Below are 9,750 nucleotides of genomic sequence, written 5' to 3'. Positions count from 1 at the left end.
GGGGGGGGGTTTAAAATCACTCAGTACTTCAAGCCTCCATGCCTATACACCCGCCACTGGCAGTGTGATAGGATGTGAGTAAATACACAATACACCGATAGCCTATCTATAGGTACTATCACAAGACAATGAAGTTATTATTTGAACTGGAATTTGATATTTATCAGGGGTGGATTGGTTGGCCTGAGATCACACAGGATAATTTTCTAGTCAATTGGGCAATATTAATTTAATCATCATCACCAGGAGGGGTCGATCCACTGCTGGATGAAGGCTTCGTCTAGCTCTCTACACTCTTCTAGATCTCTAGTTCTTCGCTGCCACGTACACCGTGCATTATGCGTTCGTCTATCCAGTGGGATTTAGAGCGTCCCTGTGGTCGCAGGCCCCCTTCGCTACCACTGTATAGCATCATTTGTCCAGCAATAGATTCTTCTGGCAGTGTAGGCGACTCATTTAGGTGTTGGTTCTTTACCTACTTTCAAATGACACTAACACCGTTCCAACGTGATTTCGTTTGAGAAGAATTTGTCCTTCCTCTACTCTTGTCTGCTTTCTTATCCATTGGCTTATTTTATGATCTTTCCGCGTTATGCCCAACATGCAACTTTCCATACCACGTTACGCTACTCGCAATTTTTTGATTTCTCTTAGGAGATTAGGATTCTATATTTCACACGCATACGTGAGCACTAGTATAACACATTGAGATCACTATTCAGGCGCCTAAATCCAAATGTACTCCAGGCCAGTTTGGTTCGACGAGCAACTCGTCATACATACCACCGGCAATTTGATATTATTTTGAAAAATTTGCTGCGTCATATGGAGGACGAAATAATTCCGATCCCTCGTAAGATTCATCACTTTCATCTCCTTACTCCTATGTTTCGGCAGAGCTTCAGTACACGGGTACAGAGGACACTTTATGTAATGAAAGATAAATGACGGCAGAGCAAGTCAAGATACTTTTTATTTTCTAAAACTCTTCCTTTAAGCACTGAGGTGCATGGTTGCTACATCAATCCCGTGCAGCATCGCTTCGGGACAGGGAAGTGTGGCACTAAATTTTTTTCATTCTGACACGTTTATAGCGTCACAAACAGCGGCTGCATGTACATGGCGGGTGGAGATGGGTTAACTGTTAACTCAAAGCATGACCAAGATAAGCCTTGTTTATTTAAATATTTATATATAAATATAGGTAGGTATATACTTATATTTGTAGGTTATTTTACATACAACACTGTTGTTTTTCAGATTTGCTTGTTTTCAAGTGATGTCTAATGTTTTTACCACAGAACAGATAATAAATAGAATACCGATATGCAGGGCTTTTTTTTCCATTTAACGCGGTGGAACGGCGTTCCGGCACCTTTTTTCACGGTTTTATTTCAAAATCAATTAAACGAAAAAATATTTGCGCTTAAGTAATTACAATAATAATTCGTTAAAATGATAAAATAAGGTACAGGTGGAAGCCATTTTGAATGTTGGCGTGTTAGTGTTAGTGAAGTAACCGTATAGTTTAAATAGCAAACATGCGTATGTAACTAGCTTCATACGTATGCTGCGTATTATGATTTTGACAGTTTGACGTTTATCGCATGGCAGCATCTGCGTATATTGTTATTTACGTTTGTTTAGTCAGTTTGTGTTACGATTACGTGTTGTGCAACTATTTTATATATTATTTAGTGCAACCCCAAGTTTAAATATGAAAAAAATTTCCTGTTACTTCTCAGCCACCGGCAGCGGCGCCGATTCCGCAAATAAAAAGCTCAAAACAGAAACGATGACAGAAGATATGGAAATATCGGTACATGTAGATGTTCCTGAATCATCTCTAGCTGATCTCGGGGATCAAGGTCGAACTCAAAACGATTGGCCAGACTGCTGGTCATTAGATCAAAAAAACGATTTTTGCTCAAAAAACGAATGGTTGAACGTACACAAAATGAAACTTGGCTGCACAATTTGCAGAAACGTTGGAACTCTTGGAACTGAAACGACAATGGGAATGAAAATATCCAAAGAATGGGCCAATAATGAAATCACGTATTCTGGGAAAGAGAGGAAGCTACAATTGGGGTCACTTCGAAAAAAAAATTTCGATCACAGAGGATCTATTGCACACAAAGCAGCGTTAAAAATCATTTCTGAAGCCAAAAAAAAGCAGATTGAAAATAATTTTTTAAAATCGTTATCTCGCGAATAAGTAATAACAGCAAACATTTTTCGAACTGCATATAAAGTAGCTAAGGAAAATCAATCATTCAATATGTTTGAAAGTGAAATTAATCTCCAAGAACTAAATGGGATCGAAATGGGTCATATTCTCCATTCCACTAACGCATGTGTTAACATTGTAAATCATATATGTGATGAAATGAGAAAAAATGTTTTCAAAGAAATTGTTCAATCGAAAAATATAATTTCTTTGATAATTGATGAGTCTACCACCATAAGCCAAAAAACCACCCTCATTGTGTATGTTCGATGCTGTGTCGAAAGTGTTGGAATGAATTCACCAATTAATTTGTTTTTGGATTTGATTGAACTTAAAGACGTAACGGCAAAAGGAATATTTGAATCATTACTCCAATCTCTTGATTTATATGGGATGACAGAAGAATATTTAAAAAAATATTTAGTTTCGGTTGCATGCGACGGCGCTGCTGTGATGTTAGGTTCTAAAAATAAAGTGAAAAAATTGCTGACAGAAAAATTTCCTTCAATTATAGTTTGGCATTGTACTAATCACAGATTAGAATTATCAGTAAGTGATGTTGTAAAAAAAATTTCAGGGATCAATAGATTCAAATCATTTATTGATAAACTTTATGTTTTATACCACGCGTCGCCGAAAAATAATAGAGAGTTGCATTTATGTGCAGAATCACTAGGCGTTGAGGTACTGAAAATCGGAAGAGTTTTAAGTACCCGATGGGTGGCATCTAGTTTTCGTTCAGTTTCGGCTGTGTGGAATAATTATGAATCCCTTGTGCGTCATTTTGAAGAAGCGATGAATGACCCTACAAGAGATAAAAATGACAAGTGTACTTACAGTGGCTTAAAGAACAAAATAACATCAACAGCATTTTTATTGGATCTAGCATTGATGTGCGACGCTCTCCAAGAATTGTCGGAACTTAGTTTGGACCTACAAAATCGCAATGTGAACCTTTACATTGCAAATCGAAAAATAAATGAACTCGTTCAAGTTTTTGAAGAAAGAAAACAGAATTTTGGACCCTATTATAAATGTGCTGCAGCTGCTATAAGCAATCTGCATTTTCGTGGAGTTTTACTTCACGAAAAAGTTTCTAAAAATGATCCTCCTATTGATCCGAAAATATTTTATTCCACGTTGAAAACGTCAATTGAAAAAAGGCTGCTAGATAATAAAGATGTTGAGTTTGCACTTTGGGCTCGCGTACTTGACCAAAAATATTGGCCTGAAGACATTGATAATCGGTTGACATTTGGAGAGATGGAAATTAGAAACATTTCGATCAGGCTACAACTAGATGAACGAGAAATGATTCGTGGATTTCGCGAATACATTCTCGAAAAGACATATTCTGAAAAACTCTTGCGTTTGGTATATGCTCTGAATTCTATTCCCATTTCTTCAAGTGAATGTGAACGGGGGTTTTCGCAAATGAATCTTATTATTACCCCAACAAGAGCTTCGTTAAACACTAAAACAGTTTCGGCACTCTTGTTCATCAAACTCGTGGGACCACCCTTGACACTTTTCGATCCTTCAAAATATGTTGATAGGTGGTTACTTAAAGGAAGACATTCGGCCTTAGACTCTAACACTAAGAAAAAGAATCGAGATGATGTATCAGACGAGAATTGGAAAAAACTTTGGAAATCACTCTAAACTTTTATTCAAGTTCATAAATAAATACATTACATATGTATTTACAATTATATTTTAAAGTTAGTCTTATTTAGTCTTATTTGTACAATATATTTCAAATATAATGTATGTATTTTATTGTTTCTGTAGCTTTGTTTTGACTAAAATAAAAAATTATCGTAAAAATCAACCTTTTTTTGTTCGCTTCGTGGCATAGCTCCTTTAAATTTCATTTAAGTGACATTTGAATATAATTTTATTTAGTAAAAAGCTTGACATGAAGTGAGTTCCGGCACCTTTTTTTTTTTAAAAAAAGCCCTGCCGATATGCTATATTCAATACACCGCATGGTGAAGCAGGCTTTTGAATGTGTGAGTGTCCTACGAAAATGAAGCACGCATTATGCACGTGCAATAGTGTGTGTAATACACCAACATTAAATGAGCGTAAATGCATAAACCGAGATCAGTTTTCAATATTCGACGTAAAACGTATTCTAAACACGTGTGTAAGTTTAACCCGGATTCTTCCTTACTCGAGTCGATTACCTGCTATCGCCTTACCCGTCATGTATTTCAGTTCCCATTATTTCTGAGTTCTCTAGTTTTTACCCACGATGCATGACGTATCCTCATTTTCGAATTAGTATCAAAATAAAAATTAAAATATTTACGTAAAAAAATAAGTTCAGCACACCACGATAAGGCACCAGGAATTATTACGTACTATTCATTCAGGAGATTTAAATTTCTGTGATATCATAATATTAATTGTGCTGGATTGGGCTGGACACATAGGTCGAAGAAAGGACAATCATTTGACAAATTTAGTCATCCAGTGGTACCCAAGAGGTACAAAACGTCCGCAAGGTAGACCTAGAGGCCGCTGGATCGGTGAAATGATAAAGTTCTGCGGAAGAACCGGGTAGTCTCAGAAGTACCCTACCTGACGTATATGTGGCAGTTGTTGTTTAAAAATAATGACTATGCTAGAAAGTACCAACCTTATAAAGCTTAAGTTTGAAGTTTTACGACGCTACGTTGTTCAGTAATTGTTTGTCAGCTATCAACAGTGAACGCTATCAGTGAATTTGTAAACATGGAAAAAATTGGTCATCGTTATGTGATACAATACTTTCATTTGAAAGGTTTCAGTCCAAGCAATATCAAAGCGGCGCTAGATTCTACTCCGGCGGTGTCTGCTCCTTTGTTGACAACAGTAAAATATTGGGTGGCTGAGTTTAAACGAGGCCGGACGAGCTGCCAAGACGAACATCTCAGTGGTCGACCAAATGAGGTGACCACGCCAGAAATGGTGAAGAAAATCCACAAAATGGTATTGGATGAACGTCAACTGAAATTGCACGAACTAGCAGACATGGTAGGCATTTCATAAAGTGCTGTACATCACATATTGACTGAAAATTTGGACATGAGAGAGCTGTGCGCAAGATGGGTGCCGCGATTACTCACAATGGAACAAAAACAGCATCGTGAGTTTCAATCGAGTGTTTGGCGAAATTTCACGACAATAAAGCAGAGTTTTTGTATCTATTCATAACCATGGACGAAACATGGGTCCATCACTTCACACCTGAGACGAAGGAACAGTCAACACGGGGAGAATCGGCTCAAAAAAAGGCGAAGACAGTTCCATCTGCAGGCAAGGTCATGGCGTCAGTTTTTTGGGATGCGCGTGGGGTAATTTTCATTGATTATCTTCAGAAAGGAAAATCAATCAACAGCGTGTATTATGCAAACTTATTGCAGCGTTTGAGTGATGAAATCAAGAAAAAACAACCACATTTGGCGAAAAAGAAAGTTTTGTTCCATCAGGACAATGCACCAGTTCACACATCCGTTATCGCGATGGCCAAAATCAATGAGTTAAAGTTCGAATTACTTCCTCACGCACCCTATTTGCCAGATTTTGCTCCCTCGGATTATTTTCTGTTTCCAAACTTGAAAAAATGGCTCGGTGGTAAAAGATTTGCCAACAACGAAGAGGTGAAGTCTGCGGTTGGTGGCTATTTTGAGGAGCTCAACGATTCTTACTATAAACAGGGTATCGGATCTATTGAAAATCGCTGGAAAAAGTGTATCGACCTGAAAGGAGACTGTAGAGAAATAAAGAAATTTTTTCCCAATTTTTTTGTGTTTTCTTTGTTAGGCATCGCTCGAAATGAAAAATTTTACGAACCGGAGCGCTCGATAATTTTACGAAAATATCAACTATATTATACTATACTAGATTAATTGTAAAAGTGATTTATAAAAAAAGTGTGTTATTTTTTATTATATGAAATATCTAGCTTAGACGGTCAAATTAATATTTCCACGAGACGAGCGATAATTTTGTGGATTTTATGAACCAGAACGGCGCTCCGGTGCGTTCCGGTCCATTTCGAGCCCTGTTGTTAGGTCGGGTACTTCTGGGACTACCCTCGTACGTGGCAACGTAACGCACAGGACCGAGATAAGTCGAATCATCTTGAAGAGGCCTTCATCCAGCAGTGGATAGATTCAGGCTGATGATGATGATGATAATATTCATTGGAATATAAGAATGTATTTGTTTTTCTCGATTTCCAATTTTAAAAAAAATACGATAAAAATTGGACTCGTCGGTTTACCAGGATTTCTCGCAGTGTCCTGCCGGACCAATTTGTCCCGGTTACTTATTTTATTTCTGATGCCCCATAACTATAATTTTCTATGTGGACAAATATAATACTAACAATAATAAAATTGTTATATGTTCTTGGAAATGTGTTATCAATTTGTTAAAAGCATCGGATAATAGTCAACACTAATATTTACTCTTACGGGCTTCGTCAACGACATTGAAAAAATAATAGGTACTATCAAACCGTAGTAATATTATAACCAGTTCACATTTTTTACGAAATTTTAAACCTACATACGGGTAATATTGTGAATATTTATTAATTTGACTTGTTGACAGCGCTTGTTGAGGACATTGAAGTTAATGGCCCACCAAACCACAACCAACCGCCTCACACCATACCCGGTCTTAATCAGGCACCACGGGACCCTACGTTTGATGTGAAATACCAGTCGTTAATGAATGCACTCAAGTGTTCTTTAACTAATTTACATTACTTTAATTTAATAGTCTCCGTGGAGGAGAGAGGAGCCAGGGACGTCCCTAGACAAAATGCCGCCCCTAGGCAGCGCCAAAATGCCGCCACATTTATTTTTATCATCCTTTCGACTGTGTTTAGGGAAAAGGGCGTAACCCTCGATTTTTAGAAAAGTGCTTTTATTAGATATTAACAATGTTTACAACTAAATACACGTTCTGTAAAACGGAAGTAAGCAGCAAATCCCGAATTATTACCTAAATTCAGGTTTTAATTGAGCTTTAATTCAGTTTTAATTTAAGTAAAAAAGCATTTACCGTCAATTTTAATGATTTTTCTGAAATAACTTCTTTAATTATTATTAGATCGAAAATATATTACACCAAATAATCATCAATCATCATGCACCCAATGTCTGTGCCTATTGTTTTGATATTGAACCAAAATCATTCAAAAAACGTTTTTTGCCTCTCCTGTAAAATTTGTTCTTTTGAGGGTTACGCTCTTTTTCCTAAACACGGTCGCTTTCATGACTCCAATATCTAGGAAATGTGTTGTAAGGATACATTACTAACAAGATATAGGTATTCCACTAAATTTAATTTAAATGCAATCTCTGCTTGAATAGACAATATTGCGAATCCACGGTTTCAAATACATTTAAAAATACACCTGATAATTTCCAAAACTCGTGAGTGACTGGCAAACATTTTACATTAAATTAAGTAAGTATGTACTTACTACCTACCTACTTACACCTAATTCAAATATAATTGCTGTTCACTAACGATGTGACGTCCAAGGACAACGGAAGTAATCTAGACATCGCGAACTCGACAAAAATTATAGTCATATTAAAACTTTTATAGTAATTGTCCAGCCAGTGAGTTGAATTTGTTCATGGAAATTTTCCGTTATTACTAAGCTTATGTGCAGTTGTTTCTATATATATCCAATGATTCTCCTCGATTTGCCGCCCTCCGTGTAACTGCCGTCCCCAAGCGACGCTCAATCTGCCTACCCCCGCGGGACGTCACTGAGAGGAGCACATATACCCAATCGAAATTTAAAATTTTAGTACCTAAATAGCAAGAGTTCTTGTAAAACTGCAAACCTAATTGAATTTTAAAATTTAGCCAGCACCATCTGCAAATTGTATTCTTAATTGTGAAAACAAATAAGTATGACTGACAAAGCTTAGTATGCACTATGTATGTCGAATCTTAACAGTCTACCTCCACCCCTCGCCACTGCTACAGTCTGGGTGTGGATGTAGAAGGTGATATTATTGAGTGTGGATTAATATGGGATAAACTTAAACACGTTTTTAAGAATAAGTATGTTATTTTTAATTTTTATGATGTCTGTAACATAATATGCATTCAATGTTGACAGGTAAAGGAAACGCGCTTTCAATAATGGTAATACTTGAAGACATTCGGGGGTTTTGTATTTTTTACGTTTAATGGCCTGACTATCATTTTTAGACAAAAACCAAGACCATACCCAGATTTAGAATGCCGTCCGCTTTTATTTTTAGTTTGAAATTTTGTATGTAAATCGGTTTGGTTCCTACTTACCAACACCATCAACCACCAACCCACCAATTTACATGTTATTTATTTTCGGTTACTAACTTAACAAATAATAAAGTACATCAAAATCATTCAAATTGACAAACACACCATCTAGGTAGGTACTGACAATAATTAGAGCATTACCACGAAACCTACTCGGGTGGATATTTAAACGGTGGTGGATGCATGCGTGGAGGTCTGTGACACTGACAGGTTAGGCGGCACCCGTGTGATTTTTTTTCCTGTGCGATAAACTGCCTTAACAATATGTATTGCAATTCAGCAATAGTTATGTTGTCAGAATTTTTATGATTCGATTATTTTTAACTAAGATTTCGATACTTTCTAATGAAGTACCTAACCACAACGTCTGCCTGATGAAAAACCAACACTGCTCTCAAAAGTTGTAATATTTGTGTTTGTTCCTGTATTCGCCGCCTTTTATTATGTACCGCCCCGAAGTAACGCATGATCTGCCTACACTCACGGGATGTCACTATCGATGGCGACTGGCTTTCGTATTTATATCTTATTAATCTATTCTGTAGTAAAAATGAATTAAAGCGATATTGTCAAATTACGCCATACATGCTATATGGAGGTTTTTTTGGGCTTACGAGACTTTCGAAAACATGTTTTTTTTTTGTTTTTCGGAAACCGGAACAAGTTGGTATTCATAAATGCGGGAAATCATGAAGTACCAGATACCCGGTAGCCTTGCATAATAAATGTGACAATATCATGGTCAAAACTCAAGATATTCAGTCAATAACAGTACCAATGTATATACGAGTACCTAAGTAGGTACCCAATTATATTGATAGTGTATCACTATTGATAGTTTGTTTGAAGTGGTAAAGTTTATCATTGTATCAATTACTGGGCAAGTAGTTCCCAAACTGGGTTGTCTTTAGGGACGGTTGTCATAATAACAATATGTAGATATGGAATTTGGACACCTATTTTTATATTACAAAAATATGAATAATAATGAAATAACGAACGTGTCTAATTTTATTCTCTTCAGTTCGAATAGCAAAAGCTCGCAGCCTTTCAAACCCCTTCGCAATAAAGCAAACGTTCTAGGTCAGGATTGGTGAACCTTTTTACGTGTGCGTGCCAAAATTTCCCAATTATTATTTGTTGACTATCTGACATACCGAGGAGTTTTTAATGAGTCAAAAAATGAATAAGAAAAA

This window comes from Rhyacophila brunnea, unplaced genomic scaffold, assembly GCF_057557595.1.
Source record: "Rhyacophila brunnea isolate RB1 unplaced genomic scaffold, BYU_Rbru_1.0 scaffold_17, whole genome shotgun sequence".
NCBI lineage: Eukaryota > Metazoa > Arthropoda > Insecta > Trichoptera > Rhyacophilidae > Rhyacophila > Rhyacophila brunnea.
This window is presented reverse-complemented; position numbering follows the sequence as displayed.